The 13,074-nt window shown below is 43.7% G+C and overlaps 1 non-coding gene across 1 annotated transcript; it reads right to left on the reverse strand.

Annotated features, from left to right (window-relative positions):
• Nucleotides 1-3,869: 3,869 nt before the first annotated feature.
• LOC112447207 (U6 spliceosomal RNA) lies at nt 3,870-3,976 on the reverse strand. The gene has a single exon (XR_003035309.1). It is a non-coding gene; the product is annotated as a U6 spliceosomal RNA (small nuclear RNA).
• Nucleotides 3,977-13,074: the final 9,098 nt, after the last annotated feature.

Genomic DNA, 13,074 nt, shown 5'->3' on the forward strand with positions numbered 1-13,074 from the left:
AGCATGGGCTCAGTAGCTGTGGCACTGGGCTTAGTTGCTCTGAGGCATGTGGGATCCTGGACCAGGGTTGGCACCTGTGTCCCCTGCATTGGCAGGCAGATTCTTTTGCACTGCGCCACCAGGGAAGTCCTGCACTTTCCTTTTCAACTTAAAGGTTATTCAGTAATACATACCTTAATTATTGAATAGGTGGAATTGTATCTATCCTTTTGTAATTAAATTTTAGCTTCATTGCAGTGGGTAAGGGCCAGACATGACCCTAATGGATGGCGGCAAAGGGAGATCTTCCCAGTAGGCTTATCTGCTGTCCTGGATTGAACAGGGTTCTCCCCCAAATGCATGTCCCTCCAGGACCTGGGCATGTGACTTTATTTGGAAATGGCATCTTTGCAAATGTAATCAAGTTAAGAAGGTCATATTGGGTTAAGGTAGGTCCTACCCCAATGACCGGTGTCCTTATAGGAGGGAAACTTGGATACAATACACAGGGAAAATGCTGTGTGATGACAGAGGCAGAGATTGGAATGATACATCTACGAGTCAAGGAATACCAAGGATTGCCAGCAGCAAGGGAGAGGTGAGAAATAATCCTGCCCTGGTGGCTCAGTGGTGAAGAACGCGCTGGCCAGTCCAGGATATGAGGTTGAGGTTCCTTTCCTAGGTCGGGAAGATCCCTGGAAGGGGGAAGTGGCAACCCATCCAGTATTCTTGCCTGGGAAACACATGGACAGAGGAGCATTTTGGGCAACAGTCCATGGGGTCACAAAAGAGTCGGACACAACTGAGTGGCTAAACAACAACAGAGCTTTCAGAGAGAGAAGAGCCCTGCTGACACTTTGATTTCAGACTCCTCGCCTCCAGAACTATGAGACAACTTCTATTGTTCTAAGGTACCTAATTTATAGTGATCTGTTTTCGCAGTCCTAGGAAACTAATATATCTGCTTTATCTGATGGGAGAAGACAGGCATATGTACACTAATTCATGTGTTGTTGCTAACAGTTTGGCTGGATGGTTAGGGAAGCCAGCAGATTGAAAAGTGGGTGACAGAGATGTACAGAGAAGAAGAACATTGACGAGCTTCTTGGAAAGGACACAGACTGTAAAGATATTTGTGTCTACGTATATGAATGCTCCCCAGAAGGGATTCTCTGCAGAGGAGGCACTTAATAATCCAGGGGACAAACAGCATGCTCTGTGGATGTCAACCTCTTTCAGGCACCCAGTGCTTATTCATGGGCCAGTGAACAAAACGGTCCTGTCAGGGTTGGAGGGTAGCCGTGGACATCACAACGCAGACTTCTCCTTACCAAGGCTGATCTATCTGGCTAATGCTATCACCGAGTGCCTTATCTGCCAACAGCAGAGACCAGCACCAGCCCCACATGCCCCCCACCCCCACCCCACCGCCGATAAGGCACCATTGCTCAGGGTGATCAGCAGCCACCTGGTAGCAAGCTGATTACATTGGAACTTTTCCATTGTTGAGAGGGCAGAGAAGTCTTCCTCACTAGAATACACACATAGTCTGAGTATAGCTGGCTTCTCTACTTGTAACCATTCTGCCAGGACTTCTTATCAGTAGATTCACAGAATGCCTTATGCAACATCAGCACTGCTTCTGATCAAGAAATTCATCTCACAGCAATAGAAATGCAGCAGTGAACTTACCAACCTAGACAGCATATTAAAAAGCAGAGACATTACTTTGCCAACAAAGGTCCATCTAGCCAAGGCTATGGTTTTTCCAGTAGTCATGTATGTATGTGAGAGTTGGACTACAAAGAAAGCTGAGTGCCGAAGAATTGATGCTTTTGAACTGTGGTGTTGGAGAAGACTCTTGAGAGTCCCTTGGACTGCAAGAAGATCCAACCAGTCCATCCTAAAGGAAATCAGTCCTGGATGTTCATTGGAAGGACTGATGCTGAAACTGAAACTCCAACACTTTGGCCACCTAATGCAAAGAACTGACTCATTTGTAAAGATCCTGATGCTGGGAAAGATTGAAGGCAAGAGGAGAAGGGGGCAACAGAGGATGAGTTGGTTGGATGGCATCACTGACTCAATGGACAGGAGTTTGTGTAAACTCCAGGAGCTGGTGATGGACAGGGAAGCCTGGCATGCTGCAGTCCATGGGGTCACAAAGAGTCAGACACGACTGAGAAACTGAACTGAACTGAGTGAACTTACACCTGTAAATTAACAGATCTTGCCATAAATTCCATCATCTAGAAGAGGCTGCTCTAGCTTCACAGTGAAATTGCTTACTGGAAACTCAGTTACGGTGTCAGTTGTGAGACAACACCTTTAAAGACAGGATTGTGTCTTGCAAGATGCTGTAGTGGTATTGTCTCCACGTCCCAGAACACATGGATTCAGGAATCAGATTGGGTAAGTGGGAGTGGCTTCTCTCACTATTGTATTCAGTAACCCACTCACAAATTTTTGCTTCTCGTCCTGGCAACTCTGATATTTGTTGCTTTAAATGTCTTAGTTCTCGCAGGGGTAGGAGGTGGGAGGGAGGCTCAAGAGGAAGGGTTTGTATGTATACTCACGGCTGATTCAGGAGAATCAAACTAGTCAATCCCAAAGGAAATCAACCCTGAATATTCATTGCAAGGACTGGTGCTGAAACTGAAACTCCAATATTTTAGCCACCTGATGCAAAGAGCCGGCTCATTGGAAAGGACCCTGATGCTGGGAAAGATTGAGGGCAAGAGGAGAAGGGCACAACAGAGGATGAGGTGGTTGGATGGCATCACCAGCTCGATGGATATAAGTTTGAGCAAACTCCAGGAGATGGTGAAGGACCGAGAAGTCTGATATGCTGCAGTCCATGGGGGTCTCAAAAAGTCAGATGTGACTTAGTCACCGAACAATAACAGTGGCTGATTCACGTTGTTGTGTGCAACATTGCAAAGCAATTATCCTCCTATTTTAAAAAATTAAGTTACTAAAACATTTTAAAAAGTTAAAAAAAAAAAAAAAAAGGATCTTTGTTCTCAAAGGAGAAGTGCTTCCACACAACAGCACATGCACTAAATTGGAAAGTGAGGCTGCCACCTGGCCTCCATCTTGGATTTATTATGTCTCAGAGTGACAGGCAGTAAAAAAAGGTCTCTGCTGCTGCACTGATTGATCCTGACTCCCAAGAGGAAACAGATTGCTGCTAACCACTGAGTATGAACAGGACTATATCTGGAACCCAGGGAATTTCCTGGCATATTGCTTAACATTTCCTTGCTCAATAGTAAGTATGAATTAAGGAAATAAAACCAAAAAGAGGCAGGAGTATAAAAAACTGATATGCTTCAAGATGAATTCACTCTGCTAGGAAACCAACCAACTAAGCTTGTTATTGTTGCTCAGTCACTCAGTCATGTTTGACTCTTTGTGACCCCATGGACTGCAGCACACCAGGCTTCCCTACCCGTCACCATCTCCCGGAGTTTGCTCAAACTCATACCCATTGAGTCAGTGATGCCATCCAATCATCTCATACTCTGTTGCCCCCTTCTCCTCTTGCCCTCAATCTTTCCCAGCATCAGGGTCTTGTCCAATGAGTCAGTTCTTTGCATCAGGTAGTCAAAGTATTGGAGCTTAAGCTTCATCATCAGTCCGTCCAATGAGTATTCAGAGTTGACTTCCTTTAGGACTGACTGGTTGGATCTCCTTGCTGTCCAAGGGACTCTCAAGAGTCTTCTCCAACACCACAGTTCAAAAGCATCAATTCTTTGATGCTCAGCCTTCTTTATGGTCCAACTTTCACATCCATACATGACTACCAGAAAAACTATAGCTTTGACCGTACACACCTTTGTAGGCAAAGTGATGTCTCTCCTTTTTATTTATTTATTTTTTTCTCATTTAAAAATATGGAACGCTTCATGAATTTGCATGTCATCCTTGCACAGGGGCCATGCTAATCTTCTCTGTATCGTTCCAATTTTAGTATATGTGCTGCTGAAGCGAGCACTGTCTCTCCTTTTTAATACGCTGTCTAGGTTGGTCATAACTTTTCTTCCAAGGAGCAAACATCTTTTAATTTCATGGCTGCAGTCACTGTCCTCAGTGATTTTGGAGCCCAAGAAAATAAAGTCTCTGATGGTTTCCATTGTTTCCCCATCTATTTACCATAAAGTGATGGAACCAGATGTCATGATCTTAGTTTTTGAATATTGAGTTTTAAGCCAGCTTTTTCACTCTCCCCTTTCACCTTCATTAAGAGGCTCGTTAGTTCTTCATCACTTTCTACCATTAGGGGTTGCTGATATTTTTCCTGGCAATCTTGATTCCAGCTTGTGAGTCATTCAGGCTGGTATTTTGTATGATGTACTCTGCAGATAAGTTAAATAAGCAGGGTGATGATATACAGCCTTGACATACTCCTTTCCCAGTTTTGAACCAGTCTATTGTTCCACGTCCGGTTCTAACTGTTACTTCTTGTCCTGCATACAGGTTTCTTGGGAGACAGATAAGGTGGCCTGGTATTCGCATCTCAGCTGAGAGCAAAGGAAATATGGACTAGGTAATGAAAGAAGGGGGTCGTAAATACCAACTATGGCTCATGACCAGTTACAAAATCAAGGATAAGAGGGACTTTGGGTGTTTCCTCTTTGCTTGTTATGTGTATGTGTTTATTTGTTAATGTTAAATATTTTCTTCTTTTTCCTATTCTTTTCCATACAAGTTTCTGGAGGTTAACTTTACAATTGCTTTTAGTCTTTAGGTAATAGTGGGTTGGCAAAAAAAAGGCCCATTTGGGTTTTTCATTAGGATGTTATGGAAAAACTCTTAAGGAATTTTTGGCCAACACAATAGAATATTTATTAGGATTGTGACTGATTTTGAGCTAGTGTTAAAACACAATTTTTAATTTTTAAAATTGTGATAAAATATGCATAACACAGAATTCATCATTTTAACCATTTTAAAAGGTACAGTTCGGTGGCATCAAACACATTCACATTTTTTGTGCAACCCTCACCACCATCGATCTTGAGAACTTTTTTCATCTTCTCCAACTGACACTTGGTACCCATTAAATAATAACTCTCTATGCCCTCCTTCCCTCAGCCACGGCAACCACTATGCTACTTTCTATCTCTATGAACTTGACTGCTCTAGGATTGGCTTAAGATACGATTTTTTTGAAAGTTAAGATTATAACTCTCATACAAATATAAAAAGATTATATGTCAGAGGTTTTACTTACCTCATTAATTAATGAGGAAACCAGTAAGATGTTACAGTTAGATCACAGAAGAACTCAACAAAGCACACAGATAGGCAACTAAGAATGCTGGAATGAATTTAGAAAAAGATAGAAAATGGTGCAACCACAGGAAGGCAATCAACTGTATTTCACTGGACACAATTCATTTCCATTCCTAAAATTGTTTACATTATTCCTCATTTTCTACAACTTCCATAATATGTGAAACAGTCCAAAAACAATGGAAGGAAAAGAATGCTGTTGCTGTTTACTCGCCAAGTCGTGTCCAAGGCTTTTGCAACCGCGTGGACTGTATGTGGCCTGCCAGGCTCCTCTGTCCATGGGATTTCCCAGGCAGGAATACTGGAATGGGTTGCCATTCCCTTCTCCAGGGGATCTTCCCAACCCAGGGATTGAACCCATGTCTTCTGCATTGGCAGGCAGATTCTTTAGCACTGACCCGCCCGGGAAGCCCCCGTAAGGAAAAGATAACCAGGAAGAATATTCAATAACTACACACATAAACATTAATGAATATTGACAATATAGCACTGAGTGGGGGGGGAAATGGCGGTGGACTGTCCCAGGTATTCACGTCTTGTTTGCCAACTCCAGTGCCTCCTGGAGATGGACGTTCTGTGAACATTGTGATTTGCCAGCTGGTTCAGTGTTAGGCCTTATCAACAGAGGGCGCTGGAGAGACACCGCAAGGCGCAGCAGAGGAGGTGGCTGCCCTTTCTGGATCTTCCGGTTTCTGTCACGTCTCCTGTGGAGACCCAGTGGCACTCACTCTCCAGCAAATCCCACCACTACCCCAGTGGACAGCTTCCAGCTGACCACCCCGATCTGCAGGCCACACCCCAGCTCGGAGCTGCGGCTCTCCAGTGAAATTCTGCCAGCTGGTGAACTGCAACCTCGCCCTCTCCAAGGAGGCCTCAGTCACGGCTGGGGCCAGGGCCTGTTCAGAGTTGGTTCCTCCCTCGAGTATTCTTCCTCAACCTCAGAGCTAGTAGTATTACTTGCATTTTCTATTCCACAGTTGTCTTTTCCCTCTCTCAATAGTCTTATAAACTTTGTTAAAAGTCGAACCACCTTGCCTTAGTTGCTAACTGTTACATTAAATGCTCCCTGATAAATCATTAGTGTGGTTTCTGTGTCCTGACCGATACAACCATAACCATAGTTATTTTCTCCCTATTTATTTATTAAATGCATCACATCTATATAATTACCCTAACAAAAGAAGTACATATTAGTATGGTCTTCTGTCCCTTTCATTTTTCTACCAGAGCATCTATCATAATATCCAGGATTTTAGTTTGCATTGTAGTGGATATATTTTTTTCTCTTTTGTTTGGTCCTAGTTGCTTTCTCTTTTTTAAGGTTACAAGAGACTTTACTAAAGTATATAATAGTGTTTAAAAAAATTCTTTATTTATTTTTGGTTGCGCTGTGTCTTCATTAGGAGCCTGGTAGGCTGCAGTCCATGGGGTCGTGAAGAGTCGGACACGACTGAGCAACTTCACTTTCACTTTTCACTTTCGTGCATTGGAGAAGGAAATGGCGACCCACTCGTGTTCTTGCCTGGAGAATCCCAGGGACGGGGGAGCCTGGTGGGCTGCCGTCTATGGAGTCGCACGGAGTCGGACACTACTGAAGCGACTTCGCAGCAGCAGCAGCAGCAGCAGCAGCAGCAGCAGTGTCTTCGTTGATATTCGCAGTCTTTCCCTAGCTGCAGTGAGTGGGGTGTACTCCTCCCTGCTGTGCACTGGCTTCTCATCGTGGTGGCTTCTCTAGCTGTGGAGCACAGAGGTGTGGGCTTCAGTTGTGGTCCATGGGCTTAGCTGCTCCACAGCTAACTTCCTGGACCAGGGATCAAACCCATGTGCCCTGCACTGGCAGGTGGATTCTTATCCATTGTACCACCAGGGGAGTCCTATAGTATTCTTAATTCTCTTACTTCTGATATCTCTTTTTAATTCATTAATTTATACTGCACTATTTGGCTTGTGGGATCTTCGTTCCTCAACCCAGCATTGAACCCAGATCCTTGGCAGTGAGAACTCAGAGTCCTTACCATTGGGCCACCAGGGAATTCCACTGACATCTCTTAAACACACCAGTTTTCTTTTTTTCCTTCTCATTTCTGTACTTCCTCAAATATATTTTCAATGTGGGTCTTTGTGTGGCATATTTTTTGAGAACTTGTTTGCCTGAGGCTAATATCACTTTTCCTATGCTTTCATTTTTGAATGACACTTTGGCTGAATACAAGACTCTAGCCTCACAATTTTTTCAGTACTTGGTATATATTACTCCTTTGTCTTCCTGCAGCCAGTGTGCTGTTGAGAGGTCTAATGTCAATATGACTCTTGTTCCTTTGTAGATCACATGTCCTCTTTTTCTAGAGAGTTTCAGGGTTTTCTCATAATGTATAGGTCTGGTTTTTCCTTATCTCTTCTCTTTGGCATTTTATGAGCTGAAAGCGTTCATCTTTTCATTGGTTATAAGAAATTTAACTTTTTTTCCCTTCAAATATATCCCCTCTTCCTTGTTCTTTTTAATTTTGTCATTTGAAACTCTTACATAGATGCTGGCACATCGTACTTCTTTTCTTCACATCTCTTTTCTATGTTTTTTTATTTATCACTTCCTGGTAGCTTTTCTATTTGTGAGTTTCTAGAAGAAGCCTGCAAACTGCAGACCATGGGCCAAATCCAGCTTACCATGTGTTTTTTGTAAATAAAGTTTTATTGGAACAGCCAGACTCAGTCATTTACGTACTGTCTTTTGTGCTACAATGGCAGAATTAAGTAGTTGCAGTGGAGGCCATGTGACCAACAAAGCTTAAAATATTTACCATCTGGCTCCTTATGGAAAACATTTGGCAACCCATAATCTAAAGGGCAGGGTTAATTTTGTTCCTTCTGTCCTGAAGACCTAAATGTTCCTTGCCCAGTTTTGGTAAATAAATGAATAGATGAATAGCCTTTGAAAGGCAGATTATTATTTCAAAAGGTGAAACTGAAGGATTATTTTCAAAAGGTAGAAACTGAGCATTCTAGCTAAAAAGAACAGAAACAGAGTAAGCAAAGAGAAAGAAGTGAAAATCAGGGGTAGATTTTCAGTAGAGCAAAATATTTAACACAAGCGAAGCCAAAAAGACTGCCTTAAGAATTATTCCAGGTAGTCTTGGGTCTAGAATGGGGAATTGGTCTCTTTGCAATTGCCAGACATGTCATGTGACCAGAAATATGCTTACAGAGGACGCATGTGGCGGCCCTGTGGATAGCAGATTAGAGAGAGAGAGGTGGGAAACTGCTCAGAGGCTGCTGGAGTAGTGCAATGAAAAGAAGCTGCCTCAATCCAGGGGTGGTAAGTTTGGAGAGACGAGGCAGCTTGTCAGAAAGCCATCCATTTCAGAATCGCAGACTTGGTCGACACAGGGTCCCACGATATTCTAACTGAATTATTGGGCAAGTTGTTCAGTCTGAGTTCCTTCATCTGTAAAACATGGTGATTCAGTCCGGATGAAACTAGGAAATGAACCCTCCTGCCAGTAGAGAGAATTTAATAGGGGAACTAGTTAAAAGGTACAGACTGGAGAGCTAGCTGTTAGACCCAACCAGGGAAGGTGAGAGTACCGAGGGATTAAGCAACTGCAGGAAACAACAAACAGCCACACCCAAGGCTGGGACTGAGGGGGAAGCATTATTGGAGCCCAGGAAGCACAGTCACTCATCTGGGTCTGTGGGAGATGGTGGTAGGGAGGAGGGGCTGCCTCTGGGTCAGAGAGAGGAGCAACACCCTGGAGTCTCCTCTCTTCCTGCCTCCAGGCTCCTCCCAGCGCTATCCATTGGCTCGACCCAACCTAAAGTCCATCTCCCAGCAAGAAGTCTGCAAAAGGTGGTTTGCAAGAATCAACACCCTGTGATTCACAGCGCAGTAGAGGAGGAACAGGGGCTGGATGAGGGAAAAGAGCAACTCACCAGCACACAGAGGGTTCCTGTGAACACCTCGGTTGAGATTACATCCTGAACTACCACACAGTATACAATCAGTGAATGGTAAGTGTTCCTTTTTTTATTACCATATCTTACTTTTCTATCATCAACTTTTACTCTTTTTCCTTTCATTTTCAGATGTGTTGAAGTATTTCTAGTTTCTACAACTTACCAGGAAGTCTGTCACTCTGGGACTTGTACATGTTTGGCTGCACGGTGCCCTCCCCAGTCACACACATTCTCCAACTCCCTCTTTCGCTTTATGATCATCCTAGGTTCTACCTCTGGCAAGATGTCTTCCCTGAGTCCACTGGTTTTTGTTAGATGCCCCTGTCTAGGCTCTGAGAGCATCCTTCTGCATGCCTGTCCCATAGCATTGAGCAGTCTCTGTGACAATGATCTACTTATCCTTTTATTGCTCTGTATTAGTTTTCTGTTGCTGCAGAACAAATTATCACAATCTAGAAGTCTAAGACAATACCCATTTATTACCTTACAGCTTCTGTAAATCAGAAAGCCAGTGTACTTGACCTGGGTCACTGCTCACAATCTTATTGGCTGAAGTCAAGGTGTTGTCTGGGTGTATCCTCATTTGGGCTTCCCAGGTAGCGCTAGTGGTAAAGAGCTTGTCTTCCAGTGCAGGAGACATAAGAGACATGGGTTCGATCCCTGACTCAGGAAGATACCCTGGAGGAGGGCATGACAACCCTCTTCAGTATTCCTGCCTGGAGAATCTCATGGACAGAGAAGCCTGGCAGTCTATGGTCCATAGGATTGCAGAGATGGACACAACTGAAGTGACTTTGCATGCATGCACGCATCCTCATTTGGAGGCTTAACTAGGGAAAGATCCCTTGCCAAGTTCCTTGGCAGAATTCATTTCCTTGCAGTTGTATGACAGAGTCCTATTTTTTTTTTTTTTTTTTTTGCCAATTGGAGGCCAAAAACCACTCTCAGTTCCCAGAAACCTCTCTCAGGTCCTTGTTTTATGGCCTTCTCCACAACAGAGAGGGCTTCCCCGGTAGCTCCATTGGTAAAGAATCTGCCTTCAGTGCAGGAAATCTGGTTTCAATCCCTGGGTTGGGAAGATCCCAGAGATTGAGAAGGAAATGGCAACCCACTCCAGTATTCTTGCCTGGAAAATCCCATGGACAGAGGTCAGGCTTGTTCCTTTGAAGCTGAAGAAAAGCATCTGCTATAGTTTTGAACCTCTCTGACTTCCTCCTTTGGCCCTTATATCTTCTTTTTTCAAAGAGCTTGCCTGGTTAGATAAGACTTACCCACACTCAAAGAGAAGAAATTAAACAGCAGATACACAACAGGAGAGGGAATCTTTAGAGCCATCGTAGAATTCCACCATCGGAGACTTCCTTCGTGGTCCAGTGGCTAAGACTTGGTGCTCCCAATGCAGAGGCCCAAGTGTGATCCTTGGTCAGGGAACTAAATCTCACATGCCTCACCAAAAGACCCTGTGTGCAGCAAATAAAACAAATATTTTTTAAAAAGAATTCTGCCTTCTACACTCTTCTTTGAGATGTGAACTCTCCAAGGACAAGGATAGTCTCTCATTTGTCTTTGTATTCTTGTGATTGAACAGAATTAGTACCTGACACTTAGTGGTGGTGGTTTATTCACTGAATTGTGTCCAACTCTTGAGAACCCCATGGACTGTAGCCCACCAGGCTCCTCTGTCCCTGGGATTTTCCAGGCAAGAATATTGGAGTGGGTTGCCACTTCTTTCTCCAGGGTATCTTCCCAACCCAGGGATCGAATCCTGGTCTCCTGCATTGCAGGCAGACTCTTCTATTTGTTTTTTATAATTTTATTTCTTTATATTTGGCCGAGCTGGGTCTTCGTTGTTTGTGGGCTTTCTGCAGTTGTGGGGGCTACTCCCCAGTTGTGGTGTGAGGCTCCTCATGGTGATGGCTTCCCTTGTGGCTACTGGACTCTGGAGCACACGGGCTTCAGTTGCGGAGCATGGGCTTAGTTGCTCTGCAGTATGTGGGATCTTCCTGGACCAGGAATCGAACTCGGGTCCCCTGCATTGACAGGTGGATGCTTAACCACTGGACCACCGAGGAAGCCCTGCAGGCAGACTCCTAACTGACACTTAGTAGTCATTCAGTAAAAGAATGGGGAAATGAAACAGAAACAGGAAGGGAACTTGTAGGGAAGGGAAATACTTAGAAGGAAAGTTAAATATGACTTGGTGGGTAAAGGACTTTTTTTGGTAACTAATAAACTTCAATTTTATTAATGTAGTAAACTCAGTTTTCTACAATTTGAAGGAAAGTTATGACCAACCTAGATAGCATATTCAAAAGCAGAGACATTACTTTGCCAACAAAGGTTTGTCTAGTCAAGGCTATGGTTTTGCCTGTGGTCATGGATGGATGTGAGAGTTGGACTGTGAAGAAGGCTGAGCGCCGAAGAATTGATGCTTTTGAACTGTGGTGTTGGAGAAGACTCTTGAGAGTTCCTTGGACTGCAAGGAGATCCAACCAGTCCATTCTGAAGGAGATCAGCCCTGGGATTTCTTTGGAAGGAATGATGCTAAAGCTGAAACTCCAGTACTTTGGTCACCTCATGCGAAGAGTTGACTTATTGAAAAGACTCTGATGCTGGGAGGGATTGGGGGCAGGAGGAGAAGAGGACGACAGAGGATGAGATGGCTGGATGGCATCACTGACTTGATGGACGTGAGTCTGGGTAAACTCCGGGAGCTGGTGATGGACAGGGAGGCCTGGCGTGCTGCGATTCATGGGGTCGCAAAGAGTCGGACACGACTGAGTGACTGATCTGATCTGATCTGATTTTTATTTATTTTTAAATTGAAGTATAGTTTATTTCTGGTGTTGCATTAGTTTCAAGTATACAGCAAAGTGACTCAGTTATATATGTATATGTTCTTTTGCAATTTCTTTTCCATTATAGGTTATTACAAGACATTGAATATGGTTCCCTGTGCTATTCCTTGTTGTTTATCCATTTTGTATATAGTAATGTATATCTGTTTATCCCAAATTCCTAATTTATTCCTCCCTCCCCCCACTTTGCCTTTTGGTAGCCATAAGTTTGTTTTGCATGTCTGTGAGTTTATTTCTGTTTTGTAAATAAGTTCATTTGTATCAGTTTTTCAGATTCTACATGTAAGTGATATCATGCGATGTCATATGATATTTGTCTTTCTCTGTCTGACTTTTTTAGTATAATCGTCTCTGCTGCTGCTGCTGCTAAGTCGCTTCAGTCGTGTCAGACTCTGTGCAACCCCACAGACGGCAGCCCACCAGGCTCCCCCATCCCTGGGATTCTCCAGGCAAGAATACTGGAGTGGGTTGCCATTTCCTTCTCCAGTGCATGAAAGTGAAAAGTGAAAGTGAAGTCGCTAGGTCCATCCATATTGCTTCGAATGGCGTTATGTCATTCTTTTTGATGACTGAGTAGTATTCCATGGTATCTGCATGTGGTGCATCCTCTTTATCCATTCCTCTGTCGATGGACATTTAGGTTGTGTCCACATCTTGGCTATTGTAAATAGTGCTGCTACAGGGCACGTGGGGTACATGTACATTTTTTAATTAGAGTTTTCCTCTTTTCCAGATATGCGCCCAGGAGTGGGATTGCTGGATCATATGGTAACTCTATTTTTAGTTTTTTAAGGAACCTCCATACTGTTCTCCATGTTGGCTGCACCAATTTGCATTGCCACCAACAGTGTAGGAGGGTTTCCTTGAAAATGGACATTTGAACCTGAATCCTGGGTTGGCAACCAAATAGGAGGAATTAAGTTGGGTGGGTTGTGGAAGAATGAATGGACAGAGTGAAAAACTATGAGCTTCATACCAAGTATGCTGA

The sequence above is a fragment of the Bos taurus genome, chromosome 6, assembly GCF_002263795.3.
Source record: "Bos taurus isolate L1 Dominette 01449 registration number 42190680 breed Hereford chromosome 6, ARS-UCD2.0, whole genome shotgun sequence".
Taxonomy (NCBI): Eukaryota; Metazoa; Chordata; class Mammalia; order Artiodactyla; family Bovidae; genus Bos; species Bos taurus.